The 17,651-nt window shown below is 36.8% G+C and overlaps 1 protein-coding gene and 2 long non-coding RNA genes across 8 annotated transcripts in view; all 3 read left to right on the forward strand.

The window, feature by feature from the left end:
• Nucleotides 1-17,651, forward strand: part of LOC114240012 (uncharacterized) — an 80,492-nt gene that overhangs the window by 20,281 nt on the left and 42,560 nt on the right. Inside the window, exon 1 of one of the 6 annotated variants that reach the window (XM_089727992.1) lies at nt 1,271-1,563. The exons of 4 other annotated variants lie outside the window; for them this stretch is intronic. The gene's annotated coding sequence lies outside the window, so the exon portion shown is untranslated. Of the gene's footprint in view, nt 1-1,270; nt 1,564-17,651 lie in introns of those variants that run through there. One more of the 6 variants, XM_089727995.1, reaches the window with a different exon arrangement.
• LOC149502772 (uncharacterized) lies at nt 1,644-8,449 on the forward strand. The gene is made up of 2 exons (XR_016323199.1): nt 1,644-2,787; nt 3,050-8,449. It is a non-coding gene; the product is annotated as an uncharacterized LOC149502772 (long non-coding RNA).
• Nucleotides 8,931-15,998, forward strand: LOC149502773 (uncharacterized). Its single transcript, XR_016323198.1, has 2 exons — nt 8,931-12,652; nt 15,788-15,998. It is a non-coding gene; the product is annotated as an uncharacterized LOC149502773 (long non-coding RNA).

Genomic DNA, 17,651 nt, shown 5'->3' on the forward strand with positions numbered 1-17,651 from the left:
TTGCGTGTTTATAATAATTATGTAGAAGCTTTCGGATGCCGACCGACTTTTATTTTATTTGTAACTAATACTCGTAGATATGACTTTAATAACACTAATATTTTTTATCTATTTGTTTAGAAGAGATCTGGGTTTAGGGACCCTCAATTATGATGTCAGGTTTTTTTTTGTTTTTTTTTTATTGTCCTTGTAGGCAGCCGAGCATACGGCCCACCTGATGGTGAGTGGTTACCGTCGCCCATGCACTTCAGCAATGCCATGGACAGAGCCAAGCCGCTGTCTACCTACAGGAAATTGAAATTGTTCACATTTCACATGGATTCACGCCCCACCTGAAGCTACTATTAACACTTTGACATCTTATCTTCATGCGTTTGGTATCCACTGGTGGGCATAGGCCTCAGCTTCTTAATGCCATCATGTTCGATCGCCCGCCATCCTCAGCCGCGTATGATAAAATTAGCTTTGCTGACTAAAATAGAATGAAAATAATATATATTTCTCTATCACCACACCTATGACAAAAGACAAAGATTCAGGTAGCATGTCATTATTAAAAATTACAATGCCACTATAACGAGACAATAATGGGGCGAAGTTAATGAATATTCAGTGTAACAAAACGGCACGATAACGTTATTTCGTGTTGCAGATTTCAAACGCTCGTCCAGAATCATTTCATTTTCTACTTTTTTTATTTCCTACCTATAGTAGTAGCTTTGTGAGGCTATATCAACGTTACACTAGCGTGTTGGTGAGCTCTCGGGGCTCAAACCGGAGTTGTTGCTAACACTGGCCCTAGCAAGAGCAATGCTTCGCCGATGCTACCACCGGATGGGAATAGCGACCCACTAAGAAGATTCGGCGAGAAATTCAGTGGGCTGTGTCTGTGGGTTTCTACTAGCGACCCGCCCCCGCTCTGCTTCGGGAACATTTAATTTATTATTGATTATGAAAATAAGATGGCGGTTTGTTTTCCTACTTATTTAACACTTTTCGTTATGTTCTGGGTAATTCACACTATATTTTTATAAATTATACCCTATATGTTATTCTGATGTGTCAGTTATATTATTGTGAAGTTTCATCAAAATCCATCCAGTACTTTTTGCGTGAAAGAGTGACAAATATACATCCATACATTCTTATAAACGTTCGCGTTTATACCTAATATTAGTAGGATTCAAAACCCACGAGCCGTCAAACTGTCATCCTCACTTCCACAGCTGCCTTAAGTTTTAACGTTAAACAGATGCGATGGTAAATGAACTCACTTTATATGCATCTTTGAAAGTGAACGTAGAAAAAACCATGTTTATTTCGATGTTATGTTTGAATTGCACGCCCGCGCCCGCCGACTTTCAGTATTAGTGCATGCGGCGCGCGGCAAGCGAACGGTCGCGGCCATTTTATCGTTCCGAATTCGAAAATTTCGTTTTTTTTTTGTTTGTTTCAAACCAGTCTCGTGTTTTTGTGAAGTGAATTAAAAGATGCGTTAGTGTTTTAGTAGAATTTTTCGCGCCATATGCTTGGATAGTGCGCTATGGAAGTAATCTGTGGTCGGTTCGTACCTTTGAACGATTTTTCAGGCCTCGTTGAATTTTTGTTTCATGGTTGTTGCGTCGGTGATAGTATAGTATTATAGTCGTTAAATAATTTTAATATAATTATAAAAACGGAACGAATTAAAAAAATAAAAATCTTACTCTCAAGTTACTCGACCAAAAACAAATTTGAGCGCGTATGTTTAAATAAACGCCCACGAGAATTAAATTTTTCTTTCTAATACAAGTAGACAAAAATAAAAATGTCTGAATTTAATAATTAAAATTAGTTCCGATACGTACTAACTACGTTTCCCTTAAAATTGGCAAAGTTAAATTATGTACCTACAGCGACTTTTTCCAATCTGTTTAAAGAAAATTCACACATTCACATTGCGAAATGTAGCATTAACATGAAAGCATCTAACAAGAAAAAGCACTCTATTGAATGTAGACTCGTCTTTAACAACCCGGATGCTCGCTTAGGGTGCATATGCCAGTGTTTCTCAAACTTTTATCTCGGAAAATACATTTCTTTCTAAACTCTTTTCTCGTATGGCTAGCACTAGCAGACCGGTGACTAAAAAAAAAACTTTATGATGTTAACTTTAAAATTTAAACTTTAGTGAATCTGAATACTGTACATGTATGTACTTTTATGTGTTTACTATAAAACCGGAGAAAATTCTAGGTTGCGGTCCTTGAATCTCTTAGCTCTCCGTGAAAATAAATCATGATACTTGAGTATTATTTAAAGTGACATTTTCGTAAAAGTCATCTTACACTACATTGCTTTGCGAATTATACGGAGTTCAAATAATAAGTCGAAGTTTGAGTCGAAAATCCAACTGCTTGAGTAGCTGATTCCATTTAAACAAATGTTTTACTTAGCTTCTTTTTTAAACCTGTAAGATGTGTAGTGTTCTTACAAGTTCGGGCAGTTGGTATGACGGACATATGAAACAGCTTGATAGCTTGAACGAAAAAAAAAACCTACCGGATACTAGTTTAAGGCACATTTAAATCACAATTACTGTTCCCCTTATGCCCCTAAATAATAAAGTTTAAAATAGCATTTTAAAAGCAAGTCCTTAATTCTAAGTTCGTAACGATGTTGAAAGACGTTAATGATCAGGATTCCGTGGGTGGTGGCGGCTCAGTTGACTGTCGTGATGATGTACATGCGGCTTATGAACGTTTATCACCAACAAACCAGTATGTAGTAACTAAACTCAATGGAACAGTTTTTTTTATTTTTTTTATTGCTTAGATGGGTGGACGAGCTCACAGCCCACCTGGTGTTAAGTGGTTACTGAAGCCCATAGACATCCACAACGTAAATGCGCCACCCACCTTGAGATACAAGTTCTAAGGTCTCAAGTATAGTAACGACGGCTGCCCCACCCTTCAAACCGAAACGCATTAGTGTTTTACGGCAGAAATAGGCAGGGTGGTGGTACCTACCCGCGCGGACTCACAAGAGGTCCTACCACCAGTAAAGACAGTTTTGACTATTTTCGTCGTAGTCTCAATTATGTTCCAACTAGCGTCCCGCTCTCGCTTGGCTTCGGAAACTGTAATTTATTATTGATTTCTCCACTATTTAATGGATGTTATTGTACATATAAACCTTCCTCTTCAACCACTCTATCTATTAAAAAAAACCGCATCAAAATCCGTTGCGTAGTTTTAAAGATTTAAGCATACATAGGGACAGACAGATATAGGGACAGATGAAGCGACTTTGTTTTTTATACTATGTAGCTATATATATGCACGAATATGAAAAATTGTGGGTTAGGTCACTTTTGCAGCGAGCAACTCAACCGGGCTAGTAATTCTAAGCCACATCCACGCTTTACTATACTGAATTCACTCTCACTACTTCACTCGAATGAATGAATCATCGGACATAAACACTTGCGCCTAACTAATTATAGTATACTTTTCGTATACACGGTCTTTACCCTAAAATACAGCCGTGATATTGTTAAGTAACTGGAGATTATTTTTGTTGTAGGTCAAGATCGTGAATTTCACATAATAATTTTATTGACATTGTTAATGAAGCTTGCGTGAAAGACGATATGGGTAAGAGGGGAGTGAGCGAAGAAATGGTATATGATAGAAGAGTATGGAAGGAGAAAACATGTTGCGCCGACCCCAGGTGACTGGGAGAAGGGCAGGATAATGATGATGTTAATGAAGCTTGCTACGGTTGCCTTTAAAGTTCTTAAGCTCCGCGGCCTGGATATGATACTCAATTTGGAGAACTCCTTATCCGCTCTAATCTATCCAGTCGAATTGGAGCTAATAAACATCAAAGCTTCAAACCCGCTCGCTCATGGACATAATCCTAAGTCTGGATTTTGTTTTTAAAGCACATTACTGGCACCAACCATTGCGGGTTTTCCGTAGCACAAAAATATTTCGAACGATTTTATCGAAACGATAATTCAGTTTATTGGCAATGTCAGCCGCTCCGTGTAAGAGATTTATTCCCTTTGTTGTTGTGTAATATACGAGTCGGAGATACAAGACTGGAATAGACGGCTTTATATTGAGCTATGCGCAATAATCACAAACAGATGCTACGTCTACAATCTACCTTCTTATGTAAAATATATAGCTTAGATCGAATTTATTTTTATTTTTTATTGCTTAAATGGGTGGATGAGCTCACAACCCACCTGGTGTTAAGTGGTTACTGGAGCCCATAGACATCTACAAATGTAAATGCGCCACCTACCTTGAGATATATTTAGAGAATTATAATTTTGCGGGTTTGATTTTTATTACACAATGTTATTCCTTCACCGTGGAAGTCAATCTTGAATATTTGTTGAGTACGTATTTCATTACAAAAATCGGTACCCGCCTGGGATTCGAACACCGGTGCATCGCTCAACACGAATAGACCAGGGTAGAAGCCTCTAAAAACAATAAAAAGTGGAAAAAAAAATATAGTAGGATGAAACCCTTTAGAAAAGGAGGAAAATATTATAAAAATGGAAGGAAAAATAATTTACGGGCGATCGGAGGTCGGGAAGGGGATGGGGGGGGGGTTAAGGGTTAAAAACGGTTTTTCTCGATTTCCGGCAAAACTAAAAGTCCTATGAAAAAGTCAAATAGCAAAGTTGTAGGTAAGAAAAAGATCTAAAACTTTTGTATTTAGACTTTTTTCACATAACCTCAAAATTTATGTGAAAAATTCAAAAAACCAAGCTTTTGGTTTTTTATTTTTATCTTTTTCAAAAAAAAAACTTTTTTTTACGAAATTTGGTGAAAACTTACCTTTTTATGTCCCTAATACGCTGTAATTTATTTGATTAGAATTATTAATTTTAATCTAATTGATTAGTTTCCTCTGTAAAATTAACAATGCGTTGTTTTTCTGTAGTCTGTAGTACAGAAAAAAAAACCGATCATAGGAACGTTATTATACGAAGCGAAAGTAATTGGATTTGTAATACAATAAGATTAATTTAGGTCAAATTTCCAATTTTGATGAGAAGATTTTTCGATCGATTTGCTGTCGACATTCTCAAAGTAATACTAAAATTGGATCTTCCAATGCTTTATTAGCCTCCATTAGAGAGCTAGTCGGAAGAAATCTTTTTTTTAAACGCTAGGTTGTGTTTTTAGTGAATAAATATTTTCTCCGCCTGTTTCTATCTCTCTTCGGGTTTGATATAAAAATATAGCATATTTTATTTACATTGTCCGAAGTTAAGTTTCATTTTTTTTCTGTCACAGCGATACTAGAATAAAGAGTTATTTTTCATGCAATTGTCACTTATGTCTCTGTAGTTAGATAAACAAAACCTTGATTTTAATATCTCGGAAGATATTGTTATCTCTGGCTTGCAAGTTAAAATAGATCATGCTTACCTTCAGAGAATCGCGCTATTTAATTCACTTAAAAATTTCCAAAGGATCCCATATTTGATCTCAGCGGTTGGTGACCAATTTTTTTAATCTAATTGTTATCATTTTATTCAATAGTAGGCAGTGCGAGTTTGAGTTAACTTTTTCGATATCGAGAACGTTAAAAAACGCGCTCTAAGAACACTGAGGTCAGCTACTGTTTGTTTCAGTTCTCCCTATTACATAGCACCGAATTGACGTGGCATAAGCAAAATTCTTATTTAATGCTAAACTCCAAAAATGAAATTGGAAAATAGAAATTTCTTTGTTCTTCGATATGAATACTTTAAATATTTTATTTGAAACAGACGGAAATAGTACTTTATCCTTTTCTAGACATACAGAATAGTCTATGAGTTGTTCAAAGCACAAAATTAATTTGGTTAAAATTGTTAGTCAAGCGACAAGTCGGAATTTGCGTGCGAATTTTTAAATGCTATCAAAAAAGTTTGGTATTCGTGCTCTGGTAACCACTCGACATATACTTAATTATTCATCTGCATTTATATTAGATTATAGCTGACCCGGCAGACTTCGTAGTAGTGCCTCAATCGATAAATAAAAAACCTAAGCTTTTGTATAAAATAAACTTAAAACAAACAAAAGGAATCCATCCGACGGGGGCCACATCAAAGGAAAAACAAAATTGCTATTTTTATTTAATTCCGAGCAGTTTCATATTTATCTACCTTTTAATCCTTCTTTGGACTTCCACAAATAATTCAAGACCAAAACTATCCAAATCGGTCCAGCCGTTCTCGAGTTTTAGCGAGACTAACGAACAGCATTTCTTTTTTATATATATATAGATGTCATACAACAACAATATAACTTTCTTTTTAAAATTTTTTTTTTTTTATTGCCTAGATGTGTGGACGAGCTCGCAGCCCACCTGGTGTTAAGTGGTTAAACCCATAGACCTCCTCAACGTAAATGCGCCACACACCTTGAGATATAAGTTCTAAGGTCTCAGTGTAGTTACAACGGCTGCCCCACCCTTCAAACCGAAACGCATTACTGCTTCACGGCAGAAATAGGCGGGGCGGTGGTACCCACCCGTGCGGACTCACAAGAGGTCCTACCACCAGTAATTACGCAAATTATAATTTTGCGGGTTTCATTTTTATTACACGATGTTATTCCTTCACCGTGGAAGTCAATCGTGAACATTTGTTGAGTACGTATTTCATTAGAAAAATTGGTACCCGCCTGCGGGATTCGAACACCGATGCATCGCTTCAACACGAATGCACCGGACGTCTTATCCTTTAGGCCACGACGATTTCAAAATATGAAAACTCACCGCTATCAATATACATACTTTGTATCAAAGAGAACTGTGAATGTAATTGATAGTTGACGAACGAAGCGTAACATATGAATCACATTTGTGTGGGTGTCGTCTGATGTACGTCTGTTCGCTAACAATAAAATTGCTGTATCTCCATCGTAACCAAAGAATAATTTTATTGAATGAATTTTTAAAGAAATTTTTTTGAGAAATTTTTTAAAGTTTTGAGGAATAAGAAATATGTGTGGAATATGCGTGAAACACTATTTTTAGTTTAAGGGACATTTTTGCAACATTACAGAAGAGCTATTTAAAGTACATATTTAGAAAAAATATTATAACAAAATAATTTCTTCAGCTATTTGTATGGGGTAAACTTAATTGAAGCTCAATTAAAAACATTGAATTGTTGATACCATGACATGGGGTAAATTGGGATCCTGGGGTAAATTGGGACAAACCTGCGGAAGATTCTCAAAGTACCTGTATCACGGAATCTACCTAATTTTATTTATGTTAATATTTATCAATGTATAGAAGAAAAACCAAGTTAACTATGGAAGTACTAAATATGAGTTAAGTTGGTCCCAAAAATTCGTCAAATTAAATTGAAAATAGTGGTTGAAAGGTGCGTTTTAAAACAGCTTACAGAACTTTTAAAAAAAGTAATATTATCGTTGTTTTTTCAATAAGATCACAGTTTATATAAGTTTTTAATACACCTGGAAATACCACAACAAACGGTAAGTTGCAATATTCTTATTTTAAATACAATATTTCGACAAAATAAAAATAGTATAATTTTTCCTTTCTTTTGGGGAAAATTGGGACGTATGTAGGGTAATTTGGAACGAGACTGGAAAAATTAGGGACGAGAAAACACAAAATAGGAACGCCAAAAGACAAAATAGGGATGGATTGTTAGGGTTGTCACTGATATCTTATAATAAATTTTTTAGCCTATACTATCACTCAATTGCGTGATGTAAAGAAGGTTAATGTGTTTATCAGTTAGTTTATGTAAGTACTATAGGTAAAAGAAAAGTATATACAGTCAAAACCGTTTACTGCGACATCGTTTAATACAACATGCCGGTTATAACAACCTAGAACAAAGGTCCCGGCTGAATGCCATATGACCGCCTTATTAAAAATATTGCTCTCTACGACATTGGTAATAACGACATACCTCATAAAACGACCACATTTAACTAATATTTCGGAGAATTAGATCTGTTAGAACGACCGGCTAAGCTGTATTGTAAACAATTTGAATAGGTATCCACATTTGTCTTCAATGGCTTTTAAAATCAGTAAAGAAAACAATAGGATTTAGTTTAGTGTAGGGTCTTTTCTAATTCTTAGAAACAAAACGCGTGCATGCGGTAGTCAAAGCCCGCTTCTTCATATCTCTTCAGTTAGTTTGTTACTTATCTATACAAAAGACGCACCAAAACTTTGTGGAGTTATTCGTGAAACTTTCAAAATGTTGCAAAGAAAAAGAAAACAAATTAATATTGAAGAAAAATCGCGTATTATGTAAATATATTTTTCCAATAATTCCCTATCGATTTGTTTGTACTTGCACGATACACATTAAGCATCACCGGTTGTTACGACTATCGGTTTTTACGACTGAATATGAGCAGTCCCTTCGATGTCGTTATAACAGATTTTGACTGTATATAATTACATTTTTTCGCGACATTTACCTTGTAATATCTGCCCGGTCGTATGTCCTTTATAGCAATAAAATAAAATTAAAAATTAAAAAGAACTCAAACGAATCAAAACTTTTGTTATTTCAGAATCTATTCACGCGTCGAATCATGATTTTTTTAACATTCACAACGCACATACCTACAAATAAAAACAGGCCTCAGGTTTTAAATGTAACATTAATTAAAAATCCGAGATATCCAATTATGAGTGAGTGAATTAATTGAGTTTAGTTATTCAGCTTAGAAAGAATTTCTTTTATTTTTGTTATTATAGGCAGTAATCAGATAAATCTGCTTTTTTATCTTATTCACCTGATATCTTACTCTTGCTCAAAGATTATTTTGAAAATGTTGATTAAATAAAATTGTATTATCGCATTTCCAGTCCTTTTGTTTTCTATTTTTTATTCTATTTTATGATTTTGTTTCAGAGTTGTGATTTTTAAGAAATTAAATAATAATTTTCTAAAATATAACATGCACATACTTTTTTTGATCATTGTATTGTTGATTATCATTCACGTCACATCGCTTCGGAATAGAAACCAGCTTAATTTACTTAAATTGTATTGTGCTTAAATTATGGATTGTATTCATCATTTCGGTCCATATAAATAATTGCATGGCACCTACCTACCTACCTATATATCGCAGTACCGCGAACTGACAACCCTTACAAATATCCCAATTTAACCCTTACCCGTGTGTGTCAATTTACCCCGAATGCGGGGTAAATTGGGATGTCCATTATTTTTCCGATTATTTCTTTAAATTGAATAATTAAAATAATGTAACGGTTTTTATCACCTAGGTACGTTCAAGACTCAACTTATTTCTTTGGTTGCGCAGTGACTATTTAATTGGAACTATGTTAAAATTCAATCTGAAGTTCGATTTTGTCCCTATTTACCCCATTTTACGGTACTAATACTAAATAAAACGCATCTTTAATTACTAGGATAAATTTCGCATTAATATGATTAACAGCGCTATGACATGTCCTTCTTCAAACGAAGCTTGTGGAGAGTATTAAGCGGTAGGCTTGGCTCTGCTTCTAGCATTGCTGAAGTACATAGGCGACGGTAACCACTCACCATCAGGTGGGTCGTATGCTCGCTCGTCTGCCTACAAGGGCAAAAAAAATATGATTCGCGAAAGTCGTTTAAACCAAATAGCCCTAAATATGTTTTCCTTTATTTCATATTTCTGCTGCTTCTTAATGGTAAATCATCAGATGCTGACTATTATATATCTTTGAAATAAGTATATCTTATTCATTCTCTGTTGGACCCTGCGAAATCATTCCTCAAAGCTCTGATATAATCATTTGTCCAGATACGTCTAGCTCAGGGCAACTACTAACTAACTATACTTGAGACCTTAGAACTTATATCTCAAGGTGGGTGGCGCGTTTACGTTGAAGATGTCTATGGGCTCCAGTGACCACTTAACACCAGGTGAGCTGTGAGCTCGTCCACGCATTTAAAAATAAAATAAAAAGAACCGTTCTCTTCTGTCCCATCTAAGACCCTCTCATGGCTTTATCTTTTCATCTTCTTACGAAATGTTTCCCATTTTTACTCCGGAAAAGCTGACATGTATCCAATTCGAAATTAATTCAAATAAAAATATATAATACCTATATTAAGTACTTTGGCTACGAAACAAAAGTGCGCAACTTCATCGTTAGATAAACTTTTTATTAGAGCTTTCGAATTTTATGTATTTGCTCTCAATTTATTATCTATAAATCTTTTTACAAAATTGATAGCTTTTAAAGTTTAAAGACCAAAGTTTTATTTATTGTAAATACTAGTTTGAAACTAGCGGCGCTATGACTAATAGCTGAAACACGCTAGTTTGTTGAAACGCCTAGAGCGCCACTTACAGGACGTTGACGGCTTGATGTGTGGAACTTTCAAGAAAATCGTCGGTTACGTAGGTATAATAACCGGCAAACTTCTTGAGCATTTGTTGACGTAGTGGGGGTAAGTTTGCGCATGGTACACTCACGTGCAAAAACATTACTTACTCTGCGTCATAATGCTATTAAATTATTAAAATCAACATATGTATTTATTTATATATTTATTAGAACATCGACAAAACATATAGGTTAATAATTGTAATAATTTAATCTTGGGGTAAAATAGATATTCCTTCTATTAAGTCAAAACTAGAGCTGTTGCCAGGTCTTGGTTCAGTTGAAACGAAGCTGGTATTTGTAATTTTGTTTTCGTTATCATAATCTTGACCATCATCATCATCACTGTTTTCATCACCCGAGTCGCTATCATCGTGATGAGTCGACATAGGGCTCATCGGCGTAGTTTACAACTCGGTCGATTCGGTCTTCTTTTTTGTCTATAATTAATTATTTTTTGAAGATATTCGATTCGTAGTAATCGAATGTTACTTTTTTCATTTACCAGCTTCCGATTATTTTCTGTTCTTTTTTTCCATCTGAAGCCTAGCTCTTTCATAATTCGTCGTAAGCTTCTTTAAATTTTTCGAAGCCTTTCTACGGTACGGAGTTTCGCTGCTTGTTATGTAGTTATTATGATTACATCTTTTTATTACAGATTGGACGAAACTATCCGTTCCGGTAACTTTCTTCTTCCCTGATCTTTTCTTACCCGGAGTCCGAAACACGGCGAGCAAGCCAGAGCCTTTAGCTTCGTTAATAATGCACCTAACAGTACTCACTGATGTTTTTGTTGCTTCCGAAGTCTGTTTTAATTTTTCCATATCATTCTTCCCCTGTTTTATAAAGAAGCAATATACGTCGTACACAAATTTTCTACCCTTTCTTTTAAGTACTACACCAGTTTGTCACGGCATAGTGTATGTTTTATAAAAAATCAACAAACACTCAACAAATAGCAATGGCAACAAAGTCCACAAGCAATTATAACAAATAACTTAACGATTAATAACGATAGACTTTCCACTGTGCGCAAGCGTACTTTTGGGAGCGAGCGGAATGAGGGCGCGGTGCGGGACGCAAGGTTCGACTGATCTACCAATAACGCGCTCGATACGATTTCCCCTGCCGTCGCGCCTCACCCTCACCACCAAAGTGATCTAAAATTCGGTTCTGCGCAGTCAAGGTCATTTGCTCAAGAAGTTTGCCGATTACTATAACATAATTTCGCGCCAGTAAAATATTTTTTCTGAACATAAGTACCAAATACTGAGTACCTTCTAAGGATTGTATTTGATAAATGTTGATGCGTTGATTATTATAGCTGATATATTTTAATATATCGTTTGCCTATTTTTGGGAGCATCACATAAATCTGACAAAATGCACATAAGTATTCAGTTTTTTTTCTTCTTCGCTAAAAACTAAAAAAATCACTTACGTGGTATTTAGTTAAGCGACGCAGAAAGATAACAAATTTACAAATACAATGTCCAATGAATATACAAAGTTTCAAAATATTGTAACGGACGTGACGTCAGCTGTCATGCCCTGCCGCCAGCCAAGCCGCCAAGCCATATTAACACGCCCCCTTCCGCCATAGCCACCGCCACCGCCGCCAGCCAAAGCCAACGAAGGGGGGATAGTGTTAATAAAACAAGCCATGCCAGCCATTTCTAACTACTTTTTCTGCATTCTTGCACAAATAAAAGAACTTGTCGTTACGCTGCTGGTTTTTATTGTCACATCATTTGCAACAATCAGAAGTGGCATAAAGAAATGAAACAACGTCATATACACGCTCAGATGTCTCGGTCTTCTGACAAGTTTGAAGAAGATGAAGCTCCTATTTCACTGGCGAGGAAAGTGTTGAAAAATTGCTTCAGAAAGAGGTCCACAAGGCGATACTTGAGCTACAGGATGAAGAACCTGGAACAATCAAATCAAAGGGACTTCGACGTCGTCGGACCAAAAGCGCCTGCCGCCCTGTCCTTCCATCATTCTGGTTCACGTAGAGGGAAACTAAAAGAGCAGCAACGTGGTTACTCCACTGCGGCACTACGAGCTTCACGGCGCTTCACGAGATTCACGGCTACGAGCTTCCTTCTCCCTGCCTGCGACGCTGCTGAACGGCGAAGACAGCTACATCAAAGACATCAACATGGGCTCGGAGACCATCCTGTGGCCGCCGGGCGAGGTCCTGCTGAGGGCCAACAGCTGCGAGGAGCCACAGCCAAACAGCCAGGTGTGTTGCATTTCTACTTGCCATAGCCATGCCATTACAAATATTTCGAGATTTGTGGGTAGAAATAAAAAAAATTAAAAGGAGCCATTAAATATTAGGAGTCATTCAGATTAAAAAAAATACAGTATAAGCATTGCTTTGCTACGAATACACATGATTTAGGTATTGCCAATTTAGTTCAAATGCAAATTAAGCTTACTAGTGATCAGCCCGTGTATCGCCACTTTTAGACATCGGCATTATAAAATAATCTGAATCTAGTCATGCTTCACCAGTGGTCTTATTAAGAAAAAGAACGGCGACAGTAGGCTATGCGTTGATTATCGTGCGTTAAACGCTATGGTAAAATATAAAAGTATCCACCGAACAGTACTGCACGAGTTTAGATTTAGCCCAGGGCTACCATCAATTGAGCATTGTGCCAGACACACAACTGCTTTCATTACACCGCAAGGTCATTATTTCTAGTACACTAGAATTCCTTTTGGTTTAGCAAATGCGCCATCTGTATTCATGCGTTTCTTCTTTATCTCCACCTTATTCCACTAGGTGGGGTAGTTAAATGCGTTTAATAAATAAAATAATTGAGTCTGTGGGTAGAAAAGAAATGGGTAAAAATAAATGTAGGTCAAATCGAGATACTAGCAATTTTAAACGATTTACATCTACCCTCAGTTGGTATAAAATCGGGTTCAATAATTATTGAGAAAGTACTTGGGAAATTTTATGGTGGAGACTTAAAATTAAATATGAGTAAATGCTCATTCTTGGAGGAACAAGTCACTTATTAGGTCATGAAATATCTTCAGACGGTATACAGCCGGGTGCAACAAAAATTGACGGCCGTTTCGCAGTGTCCTGTGCCAAATAATGCTTATAGTGTGCGACAGTTTATTGGTTTAAAAAAAAAAAAAAGATAAATCATGGGTGTGGGGCCGTGAACAAAACGCGAATTTCGAACAACTGAAAAACAGCTTACGTTTCAAACCTGTGCTAGCTCTGTATAATCCTATGCTTCCTACAGAAATACAAACCGATGCGTGTAACTTAGGAATTTCTGGTATACTATTACAAAAACAAACTGACAACTCACTGCGGCCTGTTATACTATTTTAGCCGGGTTACTAGGAAGGAAGAATGTGTATCATAGTTAAGAGCTCATAACCTGGCGGTCATACAATCGCTACGTAGGTTCCGTGTTTATGAAGTAGGTAAACATGATATAGTAGAAACTGATTGTACTGTGGTTTGTGCTACGCTTACCAAACGCGACATTATACCATGCATTGCGCGATGGTGAGTTTTGAAAGAAGATTATGACATTAGTGTTGAGTATAGACCTGGTGAACGTATGGAAAATTTGTAGACGCGCTTAATAGGCATCCTGTTGACATGATGAACGTGAATCGTCTTAGTTACTGATTGATTCTGTACTGTGCAATGTCAGGACGAAAAGCTTAGTTCGATTATAAAGCAATCTATACTAACATTATAAAGCTGAAGAGTTTGTTTGTTTGAACGCGCTAATCTCAAGAACTGCTGGTCCGATTTGAAAAATTCTTTCAGTGTTAAATAACCCATTTATTGAGAAAGGTTATAGGCTATATAACGCTAGCACCGCTAAGACCATCACTGGGTCAGCTAAGACCAATACAAGCGAAGTACCAGTAAGTAATGTTTCAAAATCGGGTTATTTTCCCTTTTGAGAGCTTCCGGTGCGTGCGCTGCAGAAACTGTTAAAGTTTCGCTAAAATAATGTGACAGAATTGTACCCCTTTAAAAGATCTAAAAAAAAAATGTCCGCGATAGCATATGTTAAGGTTGGCTCACTATAACGTTTTTTTATGCTAATCAATTTGTACTAAAATAAAGCATTCTTTGTGAACTATATTCCACGCGGACGAAGTCGCGCTGATGTTAAAGATAATTATGAATGAACTAGTTCGAAATTTTTTTAAGGGAAATAGACTCGCAGTCCCTTCGGCTAAATGGAAAATTGTACAAATGCACTATGACGACATTTGTCACGTGGATCTAAATCATCGTTTAGCTCTGATTAAAAGCCAATATTGGTTTCTTAAAATGACACGCTTTATTAGGAAATACGTGGCAGCATGTCTTTATTGTACACATGAGAAGGATAACTATGTTAAAAAAAAGAAGACTGTCTATATCCGATCTCTAAACCATCTGATACTATGCGCATGGTACAAATATATAACATGATGCCCTTCTGTAGGACATCTAAAGGGCACCAACCAGTACATGATCGTAATGAAAGATGCGTTGTCTAAATTTGTGATAGCTGAACTAACGCGTACTGTAAATTTAATCGGGACCATTCGTGCATTGAAAAATATATTAATAGGGTTTGTCCAGATACCCGAATCACGTGGTGACAGACTACGGGAAAGCTTTTACGAGTAGGTACTTTAAAAAAATATATCAGAAGATAAACAGTTTAGGCATACGTTAAACGGTATTGCTTGTCCGCGCGCTAATTGGCCAGGTTGAACAAACTAAACATACAATTTTGTGTTGCGGGCAACTGATCCTAGTGAAGCTTCAAATAATTTAGTGAACTCCATTAATTGAGGCACAAACAACACAATTAAAAGTAACAGCGGCTACAAGCCTTGTGATTTAATCTTTACGCGCTCTGGTAGGTCAATATGTGATGTTTCGATTCCTGGTCTCGAACCAGAAACTGTTGACGCACGGCGTAAGATAGCTGCAGCTAGGATAAAACAAGCGAGTACACACAACATTAATATAAAAAAAAAGCTCATGTTTATAAGAAAAGGCATTTTGTATCATAGAGACAGGCGCCAACTGGTTAGTAGCGCCGCTAGGATTAATACCAAATTAGACGATTTGTACTCAGGTCCGTATGTAGTAACTAAAGTAGTAGGTAACAATTGTTATCGAATTAGAAGTATATCTAAAAGGTTTACGAAGTTATAAAAACTTCACTGGCCTGGTATCAACAGATTCATTAAAGCCCTATAAAAGTATAGCCCATGTGTCCGATAGCGCTAGTAGTTCCGATGAGCAGCTCGAAACTGAAGACCTTATTGATTTATTTGAGAACTAAATGTTTTTGTGTGTTCCCCATTGCGGGAGCAATTGTTGCAGGATGGCCGAATGTAACGGACGTGACGTCAGCTGTCATGCCCTGCCGCCAGCCAAGCCGCCAAGCCATATTAACACGCCCCCTTCCGCCATAGCCACCGCCACCGCCGCCAGCCAAAGCCAACGAAGGGGGGATAGTGTTAATAAAACAAGCCATGCCAGCCATTTCTAACTACTTTTTCTGCATTCTTGCACAAATAAAAGAACTTGTCGTTACGCTGCTGGTTTTTATTGTCACATCATTTGCAACAATATCGATAATTATAACTAAACCCACTGGATAGACCGCATTGAAATAAATACCCCAAAAAACCGATCAAGTTTCCCGTCAATAAAACATTTGGATCTATAAAAATATCTCTCGAGCCACTGTTGACATATTGATTGCGTATCTCTCGCATTAGTTAATGCATCGTTGGGCATAAGGCTATCTGCAGATATTAAACAGACACCCACGCTAAAGCTGTTTAGCCGTTGCCATTGCAACTGGTAAGCCTGACCAGAATTTACGCGTTGAAATACCGGTACCGCGAGCGGCCCTCGTAGCTGATCGCAGGTTCGAGAATTTAATTACATATACTGTACTGTTGGTAGGACCTCGTGTGATTCCGCACGAGTAGGTACCACTACCCTGCCTATTTCAGCCGTTGTAATTAAACTGAGACCTTAGAACTCAATCTCAAGGTGGGTGGCGGCATTTACGTTATAGATGTCTATGGGCTCCGCTAACCACTTAACAGCAGGTGGTCTGTGAGCTCGTCTACCCATCTATATATCCACGGACGTTCAAGGTCGGAGACGTGTCGCTAACAATGGCTTCTATTATTAACTTTCTTAGGACCCATCTTCTGTTAAGTGTGTATATACCGGAGGCCATAAACAACGCGAGTGCCGCCAATTACTTTAGGACGTGAGTCTAGATTGTATTAACGCTAACAAGGCGATTTCACTTGTCCAATTCGTCTTATTTAAGATTGTAATTTTTACGCAGAATTCGTAATGACAAGTGCTTGTGAATTCGTTTATGAATTCATCGTGTTAGACAAAGGCCCATTGTGTCCGATGACGATTCAAACGAATCGTGAATAGTAATGTGTTTTCGGCGAGCAAGAAAACAAGTTACAACGGCACTCTCTGTCTTCTTCAACAAAAGAGTAATCGACGGATTTTTTAATTCAATACAGCGTGAAACTGAAAATCTTCTTCTTCTTCGCTTTCTTCATTACTGAAGGTCGTGTCCCTGAAAATTGAACGTGGCCTGTCTCGTGAGCTGTTTCCATCTCGTCCGGTCCTCAGCTTCTCGAATGGCGGTTGCAACTGGCAACCCAGTTAGAGCGGTTATTTGATCACACCAACGGCTAGGTAATCGGCCGCGGGGTCTCTTTCCTTCTACTTCGCCCTACTAAAAATCTACAAAATAGAAAAATGTAATTAGGTCGTCTCGGGTAAAAGGATTAACTCCATAACGGTATCTAATTTCGTGATACACTTTTTATAACTTATTGAATACGAGTGCTCTAAAATCTCTAAAATTATCCTTAATTTTAATTAGGTTAGACTCAATTTCATTTGCAAATTGAATTGAAGTGATTTGTAGTTAATGTTCCGTTAACATTATTATTTTAGAATTTGCGTATGATAGTGAATTTGCCTACCAATTTGCGATTTATTTTTCTTTTTCAACATTTTTCACTTTTTAGTCCAATAATTGAAAAGCCAAAAGGATGATAGGACTAAACTTTAACGATTGGGTAAAACCTAATCAACAAAAGCTTTATCAAATAAATTTCATATTATTTAACACATATTTGCGATACAAATAGAAACCTATTTACAGTAATGCAAATAAAAATTGGAAACTGAACAA

The sequence above is a fragment of the Bombyx mandarina genome, chromosome 06 (assembly GCF_030267445.1).
Source record: "Bombyx mandarina strain Sakado chromosome 06, ASM3026744v2".
Lineage (NCBI taxonomy): Eukaryota > Metazoa > Arthropoda > Insecta > Lepidoptera > Bombycidae > Bombyx > Bombyx mandarina.